We start from the raw sequence: 20,987 nt of genomic DNA on the forward strand, positions 1-20,987 counted from the left end.
ACACAATAACTTTTAAAGCACAGGACATACTTTGGGAAACACTAGCCTGGACTATTGGCCTGACTCAGATTGACATTTCTTGTGTTTTCATAGATGATGTTTTTGCTCCATCATCATTAGGGCACAGCAAAAAATTTTCTAGGAATGGTAATGGGGTCAGATGGAGCAGAACTATTACATACACTTTCCAGATGTCAGTGTTACTAGTATAGTTTATGATCCAGCAGCCACATAACTTTATACACATTTGCATGCATGCACACACACACAAATTGAATTCACTACCATGGAATCTCATTCTTACCATATTATAAACAACCAAACTTACCAGACACCGATCTTCTAGTATAAAGTAAGAGTGCCAGATAAGCCATCAATACCCTGAGTTCTTTAGGTTTAAAAGAGCTTCTTAGAAAATAGTTATGTCTGTGTGAATGTATATCTCTTAACACCATGAAAAACAAGCAATAACAGTTAAAAAGTAGATTACTAACTCCTTAATACAAGTTCCAGACTTACAAAAGAAAAAATTTTTAAATGCAGAATTAATGTTTGAGCTTACTTTGTTTTTTTTAATAGTTTCACAATTTCTAAATGTTCTTTCTTTTTTTTAATTTTATTATGTCATATTAGTCACCATACAATACATCATTAGTTTTTGATGTGGTGATCCACAATCCATTGTTTTCATATAACACCCAGTGCTCCATGCAGTATGTGCCCTCCTTAATACCCATCACCAGGCTAACCAATCCCCCGTCCCCCCTCCCCTCTAAAACCCTGTTTGTTTCTCAGAGTCCATAGCCTCTCATGGTTCATCTCTCCCTCTGAATTCCCCCCCCTTCATTTTTCCCTTCTGTCTCCTAATGTCCTCCATGCTATTCCTTATGTTCCACAAATAAGTGAAACCATATGATAATTGACTTTCTCTGATTGATTATTTCACTTAGCATAATCTCCTCCAGTCCCATTCATGTTGATGTAAAAGTTGCATATTCATCCTTTCTGATGGCTAAGTCATATTCCATTGTATATATGGACCACATCTTCTTTATCCATTCATCTGTTGAAGGGCATCTTGGCTCTTTCCACAGTTTGGCTATTGCAGACATTGCTGCTATGAACATTGGGGTACATATGGCCCTTCTTTTCACTACATCTGTGTCTTTGGGATAAATACCCAGGAGTGCAATTGCTGGGTCATATGGTAGCTCTATTTTTAATTTTTTGAGGAACGTCCACATTGTTTTCCAAAGTGGCTGTACCAACTTGCATTCCCACCAACAGTGTAAGAGGGTTCCCCTTTCTCCACAACCTTTCCAACATTTGTTGTTTCTTTCCCTGTCCATTTTTGCCATTCTAACTGGTGTAAGGTGGTATCTCAATGTGGTTTTGATTTGAATTTCCCTGATGGCTAATGAATATGAACATTTTTTCATGTGTCTGTTAGCCATTTGTATGTCTTCTTCAGAGAAGTGCCTTTTCATATCTTCTGCCTATTTTTTTGACTAGATTATTTGTCTTTTGGGTATTGAGTTTGAGAAATTCTTCATAGATATTGGAAGTCAGCGCTTTGTCTGTAGTGTCTTTTGCAAATATCTTCTCCCATTCTGTGGCTTGCCTCTTTGTTTTGTTGACTGTTTCCTTTGCTGTGCAGAAGCTTTTTATCTTGATGAAGTCCCAAAAGTTCATTTTTGCTTTTGTTTCACTAGCTTTTGGAGATGTATCTTGAAAGAAGTTGCTGTGGCCAATGTCAAAGAGGTTACTGCCTATGTTCTGCTCTAGGATTTTGATGGACTCCTGTCTCACATTGAGGTCTTTCATCCATTTTGAGTTTATCTTTGTGTATGGTGTTAGAGAATGGTCGAGTTTCATTCTTTTGCATGTGGCTGTCCAATTTTCCCAGCACCATTTATTGAAGAGACTGTCTTTTTTCCATTGGACATTCTTTCCTGCTTTGTCAAAGATTTTTTGACCGTAGAGTTGAGGGTCCATATCTGGGTTCTCTATTCTGTTCCATTGGTCGATATGTCTATTTTTGTGCCAGTACCATGATGTCTTGGAGATCACAGCTTTGTAATATAGCTTGAAATCGGGCAACATGATGCCTCCAGCTTTGTTTTTCTTTTTCAATATTTCCTTGGAAATTCGGGGTCTTTTCTGATTCCATACAAATTTTAGGATTGTTTGTTCCAGCACTTTGAAAACTGTCATTGGAATTTTGATCAGGATGGCATTGAAGGTATATATTGCTCTGGGTAGCATAGACATTTAACAATGTTTATTCTTCCAATCCATGAGCATGGAATATTTTTCCATCTTTTTGTGTCTTCTTCAATTTCTTTCATGAGTGTTCTGTAGTTCCTAGAGTATAGATCCTTTACCTCTTTAGTTAGGTTTATTCCAAGGTATCTTATGGTTTTTGGTGCTATTGTAAATGGAATCGTTTCTCTAATTTATCTTTCTACAGTTGCATTGTTAGTGTATAAGAAAGCAACTGATTTCTATGCATTGATTTTGTATCCTGCCACATTACTGAATTGCTGGATTAGTTCTAGCAATTTGGGGGTAGAGCTTACTTTGAATTAAAATTTTTCTGTCTCTAAAGCTGTGGTGGTAGTGGTAATCAAAAGTCATGAGCACAAGTGTTCTGGACAGTAAAACATAGCTGGAATGGAGAAAATTGAGTCTACTGGAGAATAACCTGAAACTACCCAAAGTAGCCCTTTTGTGAGCATGCATACTCTTCAAGAAGTTTTACAGTATACCCACTTGAAGTCAACTTGGACTTTTCCATTTCAAATATATACAAATATTATCCCATCATACCATTTTCTGTTATATAAAATTCAGGTTGAATTCATGTTCATTTTTACCTTTAAAATATAATCAATATCATGACACCAATTATTTCCACTATATTAGAAATATGTTTTAAGTACTAGTTTTAGTAACAACATAATGATTTGTACTAACTGCTGTGTCTGTCAGCTTAGTCAATACAGAAATATTCAGAATACATTTGTATTTTTTCAAAGTCCCTGCAAAACAAAGCAAAAATCTATGAATAATTTTGTGGGAATTTCATGAATGTTTATAGATAGTCTTGCTGTTCTTTTAGCTGTTTAATTGTAATGTCATAGTAATAGAAAGCAGCATACCAAATTTTGCATGGATGGATAAGCACATTCAATAAGGAAGATTAAACAGAGTAAATCAAATAGTGTATTAAACATTTTCTGCATAACAGACCACAAAATGGGCATTTATCTGACCAATGGATCCTTGGCATTAGAAGCAAATAGAAGTACATACCAATATAATTTAACTGAATATTCAATGGCCTGATTGCAAAGTTTCCCTATATTTTATTATACCAAAATCCAGTTAATTAGAATTGTCTAAACATATTCAAGTACACATATTGAAAAGATTAAGTGTAAACACTATTCATTTGCATTTCATCATCCAATAAATTAATTTATTTTATTATCCCCTAAGTTTGAGCATAGTAAATTTTCTGTATGGTTGCACAAAGTAAAAAATTCAGACAACCACATGGAAATCTGCAATATGGGATGATTTCACATTTTAATTATACTTGATTTTTTCATTTTTGATAAGAAAAAAGTTCTTAATGTAAAGATATATTTAGGGGCACCTGGGTGGTTTAGTCGGTTAAGTATCTGACTCTTGATCTCAGCTCAGGTCGTCATCTCAGGGTCATGAGTTCAAGCCCCATATTGGGCTCCACACTGGGTATGGAGGCTACTTAAAAAAAATAAAATAAAGATATATTTAATCTCAGAAGGTGCACTATTTCCCCCAAATTTGCTGACAAAACCTCACATCAAAAAAAATTTTTAAGATTTTATTTGTTTATTCAAGAGAGAGAGAGAGAGAGAGGCAGAGGCAGAGGGAGAAGCAGGCTTTTCACGGAGCAGGGAGCCTGATGCAGGACTTGCTCTCAGGACCCTGGGATCATGACCTGAGCCAAAGGCAGATGCTTAACTGACTGAGCCACCCAGGCACCCTCACATCAAAATTTTTAACATGGCTATTCATAGTAAAATTTTCAAATATCCTATAATTTATACTTATAGCCTCTCCTATTATTTGTATTTTATTAGTACAGTTCTTACTATAATGCATTCGTGTTGTATTTCAATGCAAAAGCATTTTCAATTAATTAGTTTTTATCAGGAAATGGTTGAATAACCTAAGGTTCAGAGCTTTTATTTATCCTAATCCTCAAGAATAATGTTTTATTAAGGCAATGTATGACTCAAAACATTAGGAATTGAAAGTCATTTCATGTTTGGACTAAGTTTATGACAAGATTGACTATAATGAGGTCATTTGAACTATATTTTGTATTCTATAAAGGTACAAAATGGAAGTGTGGCGAAGAATGCCTACTAAAAAGCAGGAATCGTCTCGCATTTTTGTAGTACTAATGTCTACCACTGCAACTGTACTTTCTCATGGAGGCTCCCCCTCCTACACACCTGCCAAAAGGCAGCAGTCATGTCTTAAATGCCACATGACTTCAAGCCTCCAGCCATAGTTGATTGGAGGACAAAGAATAAAGCTGACCCAAGGGAAACCATGGCTTGCAAATATTTATGCCTAAAATATTTAGGCCAGTGTTAAAAAGGTAACCTGAGCCAATCAGATTCCCTTTTCAGGAAATTCTAAATAAATGACATAGAAGATGCAGTATAACAAAATCCGAAACAAAATACTGATTTGTCTTGAAGTAAAGTGGGTTGAAGCAGCCATTATGTGAGACACCCATCTTTTGTATATAGTCAAGATAAGTACCAGAGGAAGTCAACTGGTAGAGAGAAAGGAGAGTAGAGGAGATCTAGAGAGAGGAGTACAGGCACCATGAGAGCAAGAGCAAGTTCCTGCTCTTGTGAGAGAACAGTTGTGATCTCTGTCCCATGAAGATCAATTGTGTTTTGTTTTTTATCCTTCAACTCCTGTAAACTCCAGTGTATCCTTACAGTAATACCCTGTTTTCTTTAGGTAGCCTGGATTAATATTGAGACCAAAAAGCTTGATTTTATTTTTTTTTATTATTATGTTACGTTAATCACCATACATTACATCATTAGTTTTTGCTGTAGTGTTCCATGATTCATTGTTTGCGTATAACACCCAGTGTTCCATGCAGAACGTGCCCTTTTTAATACCCATCACCAGGCTAACCCATCCCCCCACACCCATCCCCTTTAGAACCCTCAGTTTGTTTTTCAGAGTCCACAGTCTCTCATGGTTCGTCTCCCCCTCCCGATTTCCCCCCCCTTCATTTTTCCCCTCCTATCTTCTTCTTTTTTTTTAACATGTAATGTATCATATGACCTCACTGATATGAGGAATTATTAATCTCAGGAAACAAACTGAGGGTTGCTGGAGTGGTGGGGGGTGGAAGGGATGGGGTGGCTGGGTGATAGACATTGGGGAGGGTATGTGCTATGGTGAGCGCTGTGAATTGTGTAACACTGTTGAATCACAGACCTGTACCTCTGAAACAAATAATACATTATATGTTAAAGAAAGTTTGATTTTAAATATTTAAAGATTTTAAAATGTCCATGTAGCCAAGAGCATATTAGCACACAGGCCCTACAAAATAAGAAGCAATTACAGACAGTTTTTTGTAAACTATTTCTCCACCTGAAAATTACAGCTGAAAGAGGTTTTTATTAGCACTATTCAAATACTAGAAATACTAATTCAAATCCAAATAGTGATTGAGCAATCATAGGATGAAAACAGATTTTAAGAAATGATCTGTCTATCCTTTGCCTTCAGCCCAGTTCATAGCCAAAATGTTCCAGGCAACTGGAAAAAGCTATTCTATTTTCAATACCTCTAGGGAAGCATATTTCAATTCTTTATTGCCCGTTTATTCATGGTTAGGAATCTCTATGACTGCAATATTGGTTTCTATATTTTTTAATATTAAATTTAGACTTCTATGTGATGTATTAGCATATTAATATGACATCATGAAATGGTTGAAAATGTATTAACATATTAATATGATATCATGAAGTGGTTGAAAACGTACTAACATATTAATATGACATCATGAGGTGGTTGAAAATAAAACAATTCAGCCCAGCATTCAAAACCTCCATATAGTGGTCCCAATATAAGCATAGTATCATATGGAGTCTGAGAAATTTTATGTAACTATCAAAACACATGAAGTTAACAGTATTAATGGTGAAACCTCAGTTTCAGTCCTAATTACCCTACAGTAATATACAAATTACAAGTTTTCATCAAGATAGGAAAATCATAACTGTGGCAGCCAGCCAGCCTCTAAAAAGGTATCAGTAGACCTCACATCCTGGCAGTCATGCCCTTGTGCAATCCCTTCTGTAAAATCAGCTGACCTAATTATAAATTAAGATTTTGTGGAAATGATGGAGTGTGACTTTAGAAGACAGGTCATTTAAGACGTTGCAATTTCCGCCTTAATCTATCTAGGATCACTCACTTTGGGAAAAGCCAATTGTCAGTTCATGAGGAATTCCAACAACTCTTTGGAGAGGTGTTTGTGGTAATAGCTTTTGCACACATGCGGCAAGGAACCAAGACCTCTTGCCAGCAGCCATGTGAGTGACTGAGCCATCTTGGAAGTGGATCTTCCATCTCCAGTTAAGCCTTCAGATGACTATAGCCTCAGCTGCTATCCTGACTGCAACCTTATGAGAGACCCCAAAACAGAACCTCTCAGCCAAGCTGCTTATGAATTCCCGAATCTTAGAAACTGTGAGATAATAAAAGTTGGTATTTCCATCATGCTGTCTCATGGAGAGAACTGATACTACTACGTCCAAGAAACCTATGCCCCACCCCATCCCAAATGTTTTAGTCAAATCAAGCCCTAATCTAAACTTCCTAGCATTATCTACCACTACTTCTACACTACCTATATTCTGGTTCAGCAAAACTGGTCAATTCACTCTTCCCTGAGCATTTTATATCTCCATGTCCTTCTTAAGATTGTTTCCTCTCACTGAAAAGCATTTGTTTTTCCTATCTTTGCTGTAAAATCACACATTTCCTTCAGAATCCCTCTAAGCTGCCATCTGCTTCTTGCAAACTTTACAGATCTCTGAAATTGGAAGACATATCTTCTTCGGTTTAAGCCCTGTGTTATTGGAGACTATTTTAATTGCAAGTGACAGAATTGCAACTCAGACTAGCTCAAGCAAAAAGGGCATTTGTTGGAGGGGAAGATAACAGTGGAATAGAAGAACACTAGGCTCATGTCGTCCCATAAATACAACTAGACAACTATCAAATCATCCTAAATACCCCAGAAATTGACCTGAAGACTAACAGAAAAAACTCCATAACTAAAGGTAGAGAAAAGCCACATCAAAGAAGGTAGGAGGTGCACAGATGTGGTTTGAGAGAGAAATTGATCATGGCCACCATAGTGGAGAGGGAGCCAGAGTTGAGAAGGGCTGGAGAAAGACTAGCACACAGGGGAGTGCATGGAGAAAATGAATTCCCATAGCAATTTTCTTGGAAAGCAAGAGGGGCTGAATTTTATGAGTTCTTGCAACCAGTGAAGCTTAAAACCTGAAGTTCTAAAAGTCAGCAGGTTTGGCTCAGATAGAGCTTGGAGGGCATTGGGGCTACTCTTGGAGAGAAGGCAGGGCAAACAGCCCATGGATGTACAGTATGGATACAGCAATCAAAAGGGTACCTGGGTCACACAGTAGAGAGGTTAGTTGCTCATCTCAGATCATGTCCCAGAGAGGCAGCATTCATGGAGAGACCCCTCTGGGAACAAAGGAACTGGCAAGTGCCATTTGCCTCCCCTGCTTCTTGGCATAAGCAGAGGACCACCTGTGGGAACCATCACAGAGCAGACCCTTACCACCTAACTTGCTTACACCAAGCCCTACCTCCCACACTCTAGTGGAATTCCCCTTCTCAGTCACACTTGCCTCAGTCCCAGCATGGCAAGCCTCCTTCCCCAGAAAACAAACCCAAACACCTACCCACACGTCATCTCCTGACTCAGGAGATTTGCAGGGCCTTGGCTCCAGCAGCAGTGACAACTGGTCTCATTTCATAAGCAGACCATAGCACACCTAGTTAAAATTTACCATATTTAGGCCAGAGATCCAACACTGCCCATAATAATCAAAGAGAGCCTCTGTAAATGACTAGCCTGAAGGATAAAGCAGCCAGAAGTGTGCATGCAGCACACAATGGAGATATTCCTGGTGCAGCAGGACCTGGGGAAGAGGGGACACTACACAGCAGGGCACTATAGGACCTCTTCTCCATAAGACCATTACCCTCAAGAACAGGAGACATAGCTGACTTTCCTAACACAGAGAAGCAGGCACAGAGACTCAGACAAAATGAGAAGACTGAGGAATTTGTCCCAAATGAAAGAACAGGACAAGTCCACAACCAGAGACCTAAGTGAAACAGATATAACATGTCAGAGAGACAATGTAAAATAATGATCATATACTAACTGAATATGAGAAAAAAGTGGAAGGCATCAGTGAGGCCTTTAACACAGTGATAAAGAATAACATAGCAGAGATAAAGGGCTCAATAAATGAAATAAGAAATATGCTTGATGGAATGAACAGCAGTCTGGAAGAAGAAGAGGAATGTATTAATGACCTAGAAGACAGAGTAATGGAAAGTAATCAAGCTGAACAAAAGAGAAAAAAGAATTATGTAAAATGAGAATAGACTTAGGGAAATGAGTGACTCCATCAAACATAATAATATTCATCTTATAGGAGTCCCGAAAGAAAAAGAGAGAGAAAAGGGGACATTAAATTTATTTGAAGCAATAATAGGTAAAAACTTCCTTAATCTGGTGAATGAAACAGATATTCCAGATCCAGGAGGCACAGAGAACCCACAACAAATTCAACAGAAGCAGATCCACACCAAGACATATTGTAATTAAATTGACAAAATATACTCATGTAGAAAAAAAATTAAAGATTTTATTTATTTGAGAGAGTGAACGAGAGAGAGCGAGCAAGCATGAGCATGGGGAGGGGCAGAGGCAGAGGGAGAGGGAGAAGCAGGCTCCCAGCTGAGCAGGGAGCCCGACATGGGGCTCAATCCCAGGATCCTGGGATCATGAACTGAGCCAAAGGCAGACGTTTAACCAACTGAGCCATCCAGGTGCACCAAAGAAAAAATTTTATTTTTATTTTTATTTTTTTTAAAGAAAAAATTTTAAAAGGAGTAAGACAGAGGAAGACAATAACATACAGGGGAAACCTCATAAGGCTATCAGTGGATTTTTCAGCAGAAACTTTCCAAGTCAGTAGGGAGTGGGATGATATATTCAAAGTACCAAATGGGAAAAATCTGCACTCAGTACACTATCCAGCAAGGCTATCATTCAGAATATAATGAGAAATAAAGAGTTTCCCAGACAAACAAAAAATGAGTTCATGACAGTAAACCAGCCCTGCAGAAATATTAGGGGGACACTCTGAATGGAAAGGAAAGACCAAAAGTGACAGTACAAAGGTAGAAAACATAAAAGACATAAAAATGAATATTTCTATAAAAAGTCAGTCAAGGAACTCACAAAGCAAAAGGTTGTAAAATATGACACCATATACCTAAAATGTGGGGAAGTGAGGAGTAAAGAATGTGTTCAAATTTAAATGACCATCAAATGAATATAGACTGCTATATGCAGAAGATGTCATATACAAACCTAATGGTCACCACAAATCAAAAATAACTAATAAATATGCAAAGAATAAAGAGAAAGAAATCCAAATATATCACTAAAGAAGACCAGCAAACCATGAAAGAGAGAAAGAGAAGAAAGGATCAAAGAAAATCTTCAGAAACACCCACAAAAGAAGTGATAAAATGGCAATAAATACACATCAATAATTACTTTGAACATAAATGGACTGAACACTCAAATCAAAAGACATAGGGTGACAGAATGGATAAAAAAATAAAACCCATCTATGTGCTGCCTACAAAAGACTCATTTTAGACCTAAAGACACCTGCATTTTGAAACGGAGGAGATGGAGAAACATATATCACACAATGAATGTCAAAACAAATCTGGAGTGGGAACACTTATATTGGACAAAATAGACTTCAAAACAGAGACTACAACAAGAAGCAAACAAGGACATTATATAATAATAAAGGAGACAATCCAACAAGAAGATATAATAATTGTAAATATTTATGCACCCAACATGTAAGCACTCAAATATATAAAAAGTTAATAACAAATGTATTGGATATAACGACTAATAATGCAGTAATAGTAGGGGACTTCAACACCCCACTTATATCAATGGACAAATCACCTAAACTGAAAATCAACAAGAATAGTGGCTTTGAATGACACACTAGACCAGATGGATTTAACAAATATATTCAGAACCTTCCATCCTAAAGCAAAATATATATTCATTTCAAGTACACACAGAACATTCTCTACAATAGATCACATATTAGCCCATAAAACAAGCCTCAACGGGAGTGCCTGGATAGCTCAATTGGTGGAGCATGCAACTCCTGATCTCAGGGTTCTAAGTTCAAGCCCCACATGGGGTATAGTGATTACTTAAAAATAAAATTTAAAAAGCCTAAACAAATTCAAGAAGACCAAAGTCATACCATGCACCTTTTCTGACCACAATCCTATAAAACAAGAAATCAACCACAAGAAAAAATCTGGAAAGACCACAAACACATGATGGTTAAATAACACACTACTGAACAATGAATGGATCAGTGAGGAAATAAAAGAAAAAAATCCATGGAAACAAATGAAAATGAAAACATAATGGTCTAAAACCTTTAGGATGCAACAAAAGTGTTCTAAGAGGGATGTTTTTAGTAATATAGACATACTTCAAGAAGCAAGAAAAATCTCAAATAAACAACCTAACCTTATGTGTAAAGAGGCTAGAAAAAGAACAACAAAACCTAAAACCAGCAGAATAAAGGAAATCATAAAGATTAGAGCAAAATAAATGATGTAAACACTAAAATACATTAGAACAGATCAATGAAACCAGGAACTGGTTCTTTGAAAAAGGCAACAAAATTGAGAAACATCTAGCCAGACTTATCAAGAAAAAAAAAGGGGAAGGACTCAAATACATAAAATCACAAATGAGAGAGGAAAAATAGCAACCAAGTCCACAGAAATACAAACAATTATAAGAGAATTTTATGAAAAACCCTATGCCAACAAGTTGGAAAACCTAAAAGAAATGGGTGAATTCCTAGAAACATATAAACTACCAAAACTGAAACAGGAAAAAATAGAAAATATGAACAGACCTATACTAGCAAAGAAATTGAATCAGTAACCCCCCCAAAAAAAACTAACAAACGGAAGTCCAGGACCAGATGGCCTCACAGGTGAATTCTACCAAACATTTAAAGAAGAGTTAATACTTATCCTTCTCAAACTATTCCAAAAAATAGAAAAGGAAGGAAAACTTCCTACTTCATTCTATGAGGCCAGCATTACCCTGATTCCAAAACCAGATAAAGATACCACAAAAAAAAAAAAAAGAGAGAGAGAGAGAACCACAGGCCAATATCTCTGATAAACATAGATGCAAACATCCTCAACAAAATACTAGCAAACCAAATCCAACAGTACATTAAAAATCATTCACCACAATCCAGTGGGATTGACTCTTGGGTAGCAAGGGTGATTCAATATCTGCAAATCAATCAACGTGATGCATCACACCAATAAGGGAAAGGATAAGAAACATATGATCCTGTCAATGGATGCAGAAAAAGCATTTGACAAAGTACAACATTAATTCATGGTAAAAATCCTCAACAAATTATGTTTAGAGGGAACATACTTCAATATAATAAAGGCCATATATGAAAAACCCACAGCCCAACATCAACCTTAATGGAGAAAAACTCACTGAGATCTTCTCCTAAGGTCAGGAATGAGACAAGGATGTCCCCTCTTACCACCTTTATTCGACACAGTACTGGCAGTACTAGCCACAGCAATCAGAAAACAAAATTAAATAAAAGGCATCCAAATTCATAAGGAAGAAGTAAAACTTTTACTATTTGCAGATAACATGATACTATATATAGAAAACCCAAAAGACTCCACCAAAAAACTGCTAGAACTGATAAATGAATTCAGTAATGTTGCCAGATATAAAATCAATGTACAGAAATATGTGGCATTTCTATTCGCCAATAATGAAGCAGCAGAAAGAGAAATTAAGAAAATAATCCCAATTACAATTGCACCCCAAATAATAAGATATCTAGGAATAAACCTAACCAAAGAGGTGAAAGACCTGTACTCTGAAAACTATACAACACTGATGAAAGAACTTGAAAATGACATAAATGGAAAGACATTCCATGCTCCTGGATTGGAAGAACAAATATTGTTTAAATGTCTATATACCCAAAGCAGTCTACACATTTAATGCAACCCTATCAAAATCCCAACAGCATTTTTCACAGAATTAGAACAAACAATTCTAAAATTTGTATGGAACCACAAAATACCCTGAATGGCCAGAGCAACCTTAAAAAAAGAAAGCTGGAGACATCACAATTCTGGACTTCAAGTTATATTACAAAGCTGTAGTGAACAAGACAGTATGGTACTGGCCCAAAAATAGACACATAGATCAATGGAACAGAAAAGAAAACCCAGAAATAAACCCATAATTATATGGTTGACTTATCTTTGACAAAACAAGAAAGAATATCTAATGGGAAAAATTCTCTTTAGAAAATGGTTTTGGGGTGCCTGGGTGGCTCAGTTGGTTAAGTGTCCAATTCTTGATTTCAACTCAGGTCATGATCTCAGCGTTTTGAGGTCAAGCCCCACATCAGGTTCCACACTGAGCACAGAGCCTGCTTAAGATTCTCCCTATCCCTCTCCCCCTGTCCCTCCCCCACCTCTAAAATAAAAGAAAGAAAATGGTGTTGAGAAAACTGGACAGCAACATGCAAAAGAATGAAACTGGAGCACTTTATTACACCATACACAAAAGTAAATCTAAAATGGATTGAAGACCTAAATGTGAGATCTGAAACCATAAAATTCCTAGAAGAGAACATAGGCAGTAACTTCTCTGACATCAGCTGTAACAAGTTTTTTTCTAACCATAACAAGTTTGTCTCCTCAGTCAAGGGAAACAAAAGCAAAAATAAACCATTGGGATTACATGAAAACAAAAAGCTTCTTCACAGCAAAGGAAAGAATCAACAAAACTAAAAGGCAGCTTACAGAATGGGAGAAGATATTAGCAAATGAATATTTGATAAAGGGTTAGTATCCAAAATATATGAAGAACTTATAACACTCAACATCCCAAAAACAAATAATCAAATTAAAAAATGAGCAGAAGACATGAACAGACGTTTTTCCAAAGAAATCATCCATATGGCCAACAGACGCATGAGAAGATATTCATCACTTATCATCAGGGAAATGCAAATGAGAACTACAGTAAGATAACATCTCACACCTGACATAATGGCTAAAATCAACACAAGAAACAACAGGTGTTGGTGAAAATGTGGAGAAAAACAAATCTCCTTGCACTGCTGGTGGGAATGCACACTGGTGCAGCCAATGTAGAAAACAATATGGAGGTTCCTTAAAAAGTTAAAAACAGAACTACCCTATGATCCAGCAATCGCTCTACTGGGTAGTTACCCAAAAATACAGAAAAATAATTCAAAGGGATACATGTGCTCTGATGTTTATAGCAGCATTACTATTGTTATACCAGCCAAGACATAGACGCAGCCCAAATGCCCATCAATTGATGAATGGCTAAAGAAGTTATGGTATATATATGCAATGGAATATTATTCAGCCATAAAAAGGAATGAAATCTTGACATTTGCTATGTCATGGGTGGAACTAGAGAGTATAATGCTAAGTGAAATAATTCGGAGAAAGAAAAATACCATATGATTTCACTCATGTGGAATTTAAGAAAGGAAACAATTGAGCAAAGGGAAAACAGAGAGAGAGAAAAAGAAATAGACTCTTGGGGCGCCTGGGTGGCTCAGTTGGCTTAAGTGTCTGACTCTTGATTTTGGCTTAGTTCATGATCTGAGTCCTGAGATCAAGCCCTGCATAGGGCTCAGTGCTCAGCATAGAGTCTGCTTGGGATTCTCTCCCTCTCCTCCTGCTCACACTCTCTCTCTCCCCCTCTCTCTTTCTCTCTCTCTCTCAAATAAATAAATAAAATCTTTAAAAAAAGAAATAGACTCTCAGGGGAGGGGGGTGGGGGGATGGGATAGCCTGGTAATGGGTATTAAAGAGGGCACATTCTGTGTGGAGCACTGGGTGTTATGCACAAACAATGAATCATGGAACACTACATCAAAAACTAATGATGTAATGTATGGTGATTAACATAACAATAAAAAATTATTAAAAAAAAAAAGAAATAGACTCAACTATAGGGACCAAAGGGATGTTTACCAGGGGAGAGGTGGTTGGGGTATGGTTTAAACAGGTGATGGGCTTAAGGAGTGCACTTTTTGTGATGAGCACTGGGTGATGTATGGAAGTGTTGAATCACTATATTTTAAACATGAAACTAAAGCCATACATTGCTAGCTAACTGGAATTAAAATAAAAAAATGCATTTACTGATTCACATAACAAGGTATGAAGTTGGCTTAACTATGGATACTGAGACTCAAACAATGTCATTAATTCTCTGTCTCTGTCTCTCCATTTCTTGGTCCTGCTTCCCTAATTACCTGTGAAGTTTTCCTTAATTCCATAGACAGTCTCCTTATTGGGGAAAATAGCTGTTAGAAAGATACATCTTAAATCCCTACATCAAAAACTAATAATGTAATGTATGGTGATTAACATAACATAATAAAATTTAAAAAAATGTAAAATAAAAAAAAATTCTTATAGTTTGTTATTCCAAAGTAGAGAGTCTCTCCATCTCTCCCCAGGTCCATATATAAGAACAGTCACTGATCCTGTCATCAGGGCCCCAACAGAAATCGAGGGCACACTCAACCTAGGTAGTTTGTTGTCAGAATTTGGGGAAACCTACGAAGAATCTTGCAGCAGTTACAACAGAGGAGAGCTGTTATCTGTGGACCAGAAGAGGTAAGAGGCAAGAAGAGTTAGCTGTGCTCAGAGAGGGTAGCTGTATGGAGAAGGCCACCTGGCAAGTGTTGTGAATTAAGTAGATGATTGTAGCCAATTCACAGCAACTTTGAGAGAAACAGAGACTAGACCTTTGTGGTTATAGTATGGATCATGGGGAATTGCTTAAAAATGAGATTTGCAAAGTGGGTTATGATGAGATCATGAGGGACTTTGAATGAAAGGCTAATTGTGGACTTTATATGTAACTGGAAACACTGAGCCTTTTGTATGGGGAAAGGCATAATTATATCTTCAGAAGAAAATTCTGCCCCTGGTATGAAGGCTATAATAGAAAGAACAGGAGGTAGAAAGACCAATTACGAGGCTATTGTAATATTTTAGGAAAGGAAAATGTGTGGTGAAACTAGAGCAGTGACAGTGAGAAGGGCATAAAAATGAATTTGGGAGACTTACCAGTAGAAATGACAAACCAGTCAATATATTATGGAGTGGATGTGATGATAAGTGAAGTCAAACTTAACCCTAGATAATTAGAGAATGGCAATGAAACCAAAGAAGATTTTATCAATTCTACCATATTGCTCCGTTTTAGGAGGCACCATTCACATTGTGATCTATGTAAATGGCATCCTCTGGAGTAGTGTTGCACATAGACTGCAGTCTGCCCAGATATAAACAGGGATCCTGGCTTCTGTTTCCTTCTTGTATTAAGAAAGTACCATTTTCTATTATTGACCAATGGAAATTTTAATGGCACTGATTGCTGAGATGACAAGTAACTTACACAGTAAAGGGGGAAAATGTGAGAGAATTAAATTTAGGAACAGCAAGTAAACAAGTAAAGTTGAATAACAAGTGAAGTTGAATCCAGTGAAGTGATTAGGGCTGTGTGTTTAAATATTATTTATGGGGATGCCTGGGTGGCTCAGTCAGTTAAGGGTCTGCCTTTGGCTCAGGTCATGATCCCAAGGTCCTGGAATTGAGTCCCGCATCCAACTCCTTCCTCAGCGGGGTGCCTGGTTCTTCCTCTGCCTGCCATTCCCCCTGCTTATGCTCACTCTCTCTTTCTCTCTGTTAAGTGAATAAATAAAATCTTTTTTTAAGATTTTATTTATTTATGGGAGAGAGAGAATGAGAGAGAGAGAGCACATGAGAGGGGGGAGGGTCAGAGGGAGAAGCAGACTCCCTGTCGAGCAGGGATCCCGATGTGGGACTTGATCCAGGGACTCCAGGATCATGACCTGAGCCAAAGGCAGTCGCTTAACAAACTGAGCCACCCAGGTGCCCTGAATAAATAAAATCTTAAAAAAAATAAATATTATTTATGTATTAGTTTACTATGTTGTTTCATTTGCATTGTTACAAGAAGCAGTTGTTTGGGAGAAATAGGTTTTCAAACTAGTGTTTCCAGGGTTTAGGATAAAACAGAGTTTAACAACTTTGTTGAGAAATAATTCATATACTATAGAAGTCATCCATTTAAAGTGTACAATTTGGTGGGTTTTTAGTTTATTCACAAAGTTGGGCAGCCATCAACACAGTCAATTTCATCACCCCCTAAAGAAACCAACTACCCTTTAGCTTTACCCCCTTACCCTTTTTGGCACCACCCCCAGCCTACTTCCCAGCCTCTATAAACCACTAATCTACTTTTTTAAAAAATGTTTTTACTTATTTATTTACATGACACACACAGAGAGAGAGAGGCATCACAAGTAGGCAGAGTGGCAGGCAGAGGAAGAGGGAGAAGCAGGCTCCCTGTTGAGCAGAGAACCTGATGCGGGTCTCAATTCCAGGACCCTGGGATCATGACCTGAGCCAAAGGCAGATGCTTAACTGACTGAGCCACCCAGGTACCCCACTACTAATCTACTTTTTATCTCTATAGAGTTCCCTGTGCTGGGAATTTCATATGAATGGAATCATACAGTATGTGATATTTTGTGACTGATTTATTTCACTCAATATAACGTTTTCAAGGTTCACCCATGTCATATCATGTATCAGTACTTTATTCCTTTGTGGCTGAATAATTTTCCAGTGTATGGATATACAACAGTTTTTTAATCCACTCATCAGTTGAAGGACATTTGGCTTGTTTTTGTCCATTGGCTATTATGAATAATGCTAACATAAATATTCATATAAATATTCATATTGAATGGACATATGTTTTCGTTTCTTTTAGGTATATATCTAGGAATGGAATTGATGGGTCATGTGGTAACTCCATGATTCATGGCTTTAGGAACTACCAGACAGTTTTCCAAAGTGACTGAATCATTTTACATCCCCACCAGCATTGTATCAGGATTCTGACTTCTCCACATTTTACTAACACTTGTTTTTATCTGACTTTTATGTTAGCCATCCTAGTAGATGTGAAATAGCATCTTATGATGATTTTTATTTACATTTCTCTAAGTGTTTGGGTCTAATAGCAGAACTTCAAACTAATATCCTCACATTTTACATAAAGCAAAGGTTATTTAAAAATCTTGAGACCAGTTTATTTAAGATATGTTTACATCATTTCTTTGAGTATATATATTAGAATGAATCAAAAATTGTTAAAGTTTAAAGATATATAGAGTAGACCTACTAGGTTCAAGAAACTAGCAGAGTGTATAAAGAGACACATAAATGACTTATAATACCAATAATTAGATGATAAATGCCATAATAAAGGAATAAACAAAATGTCATAGACATGCAAAGGAAAGAACTCTTCCTTCTGCTCAGAGGGCTGGTAGAAATATTCAACGAGATTAAAGCATAGAAGTCAGGATATGGTTGAAGAATAGGGAAGAGGTCTGTGTGGCTATAGCTAAATAAAACTGTCTATACTTACTTCATCATGTAAAGATTTTTAAAGTAATAAAACATTCTGTATATCTTTATAATTGTTAGGTGATAAAGCCAAGTTTTTCCCTTTTTAAATTGTTTTAATTTTTAAAATTTTCTATGTACTTTTAAAAATTTCAATGATACTTTAATTGATAAGCGTGTCATGTTTATTGCTGCACATAGTTGAGCTTTCTTTTGGTTTTAGCTGGGGTAGAGAAATGGGGGAGGGGCGTTGGATGTGACCTGATTACAAAATACCTTCCACAGTCGTTTTTTTATTTTTTTATTGAAGTATAGTTCATACAATATTTTTTAAAGATTTTATTTATTTATTTGAGAGAGCAAGAATGAGAGAGAGAGAGAGCACATGAGGAGGGGATGGTCAGAGGGAGAAGTAGACTCCCTGCTGAGCAGGGAGCCCAATGCGGGACTTGATCCCGGGACTCCAGGATCATGACCTGAGCCGAAGGCAGTCACTTAACCAACTGAGCCACCCAGGCACCTAGTTCATACAATATTGTATCAGTTTCAGGTGAAAAACATAGTGATTCAACATTTATATACATTATGGAATGATCACCATAGTAAGTTTAGTTACCATCTATCACCAAACATACTTATTACAATAGTATTGACTATATTCCCTAAGCTGTGTATTACATCCCTGTGATATTTATTTTATAATTGGAAGTTTGTACCGTTTAATCCCCTTTACCTGTTTTGTCCATCTCCCCACCCATATCCCCTCTGGCAACCACCAGTTTGTTCTTTGTATTTATGAGTCTGTTTCTGTTTTGTTTTTTACATTCCACAAATAAGTTAAATCAAACAGTATTTATATTTCTCTGACTTATTTCACTTAGCATAATACCCACTGGGTCTATCCATATTGTCACAAATGGCAAGATTTCATTCTTTTTTATGGCTGAGTAACATTCCATTGTGTGTATACACACACCTACACACACACATATATGTATGTATATACACCATATTTTTTTCATACACACACACATATATATACAACATATTTTTTTATCCATTCATCAGTGACCACAGGTTGTTTCCATATCTTAGCTACCATACATAATGCTGCAGTAAACATAGGGGTGCTTATACCTTTTTCAATTAGTGTTTTCATTTTGTTCAAATATCCAGAAATGGAATTTGTAGATTGTATGGCATTTCTATTTTTAATCTTTTGAGGAATCTTCGTACTGTTTTCCACTGTGGCTGCTTCAATTTACATTGTCATCAGTAATGCACCAGAGTTCTCTTTGCTCCATGTCCTTACCAACACTCGTTATTTCTTGTATTTTTGATACTAGTCATTCTGACAGGTGTGAGCTGATGGTTTTTCCCCTTGATTTCATCAATATATGAACTTTTATGTGATTCATCAAAAATCTCTGCTGATTAAAGACATTGACAAAGGTAGATTGAAACAAGTTCTTTTACATCAAAGGAGATAAAACTAGTTTTTATTGTTTTTATTTTTTAATTTTTAAAAAAATTTTTACTTTCATTAGGTTCTGTTAGTCACCATACAATACATCATTAGTTATGGAAGTGGTGATCCACGATCCATTGTTTTCGTATAACACACAGTGCTCCATGCAGTACGGGCCCTCCTTAATAGCCATCACCAGGCTAACCCAACCCCCCCACCCCCTCCCCTCAAAAACCCTGTTTGTTTCTCAGGGTCCATAGTCTCCCCCTCTGATTTCCCCCACTTCATTTTTCCCTTCCTTCTAATGTCCTCCATGCTATTCCTTATGTTCCACAAATAAGTGAAACCATATGATAATTGACTTTCTCTGCTTGACTTATTTCACTTAGCATAATCTCCTACAGACCCATCCATGTTGATGTAAAAGTTGGGTATTCATCCTTTCTAATGGCTGAGTCATATTCCATTGTATACATGGACCACATCTTTATCCATTCATCTGTTGAAGGGCATCTTGGCTCTTTCCAAAGTTTGGCTATTGCGGACATTGCTCTTATGAACATTGGGGTGCAAATGACCCTTCATTTCACTACATCTGTGTCTTTGGAGTAAATACCCAGGAGTGCAATTGCTGGGTCATAGGGTAGCTCTATTTTTAAATTTTGAGGAACGTCCACATTGTTTTCCAAAGTGGCTGTACCAACTTGCATTCCCACCAAGAGTGTAAGAGGGTTCCCCTTTCTCCCCACCCTCTCCATCATTTGTTGTTTCTTGCCTTCTCAATTTTTGCCATTCTAACTGGTGTAAGGTGGTATCTCAATGTGGTTTTGATTTGAATTTCCCTGATGGCTAATGATGATGAACATTTGTTCATGTGTCTGTTAGCTATTTATATGTTGTTTTCAGAGAAGTGTCTGTTCATGCCTTCTGCCCATTTTTTGACTTGATTATTTGGTTTTGGGGTGTTGAGTTTGAGAGGTTCTTTATAGATCTTGGAAGTCAGCGCTTTGTCTGTAGTGTCATTTGCAAATATCTTCTCCCATTTTGTCGGTTGCCTCTTTGTTTTGTTGACTGTTTCCTTTGCTGTGCTGAAGCCTTTTATCTTGATGAAGTCCCAAACGTTCATTCTTGCTTTTGTTTCACTAGCTTTTGGAGGTGTATCTTGAAAGAAGTTGCTGTGGCCGATGTCAAAGTGGTTACTGCCTATGTTCTCCACTAGGATTTTGATGGATTCCTGTCTCAAATTGAGGTCTTTCATCCATTTTGAGTTAATCTTTATGTATGGTGTTAGAGAATGGTCGAGTTTCATTCTTTTGCATGTGGCTGTCCAATTTTCGCAGCACCATTTATTGAAGAGACTGTCTTTTTTCCATTGCATATTTTCTCCTGCTTTGTCAAAGATTATTTGACCATAGAGTTGAGGGTCCATATCTAGGCTCTCTATTCTGTTCCATTGGTCTATATATCTGTTTTTTTGCCAGTACCATGCTGTCTTGGTGATCATAGCTTTGTAATATAGCTTGAA

The sequence above is a fragment of the Callorhinus ursinus genome, unplaced genomic scaffold (genome assembly GCF_003265705.2).
Source record: "Callorhinus ursinus isolate GAN/ISIS: 27379988/994484 unplaced genomic scaffold, GSC_fseal_2.0 scaffold40, whole genome shotgun sequence".
NCBI classification, from domain to species: domain Eukaryota; kingdom Metazoa; phylum Chordata; class Mammalia; order Carnivora; family Otariidae; genus Callorhinus; species Callorhinus ursinus.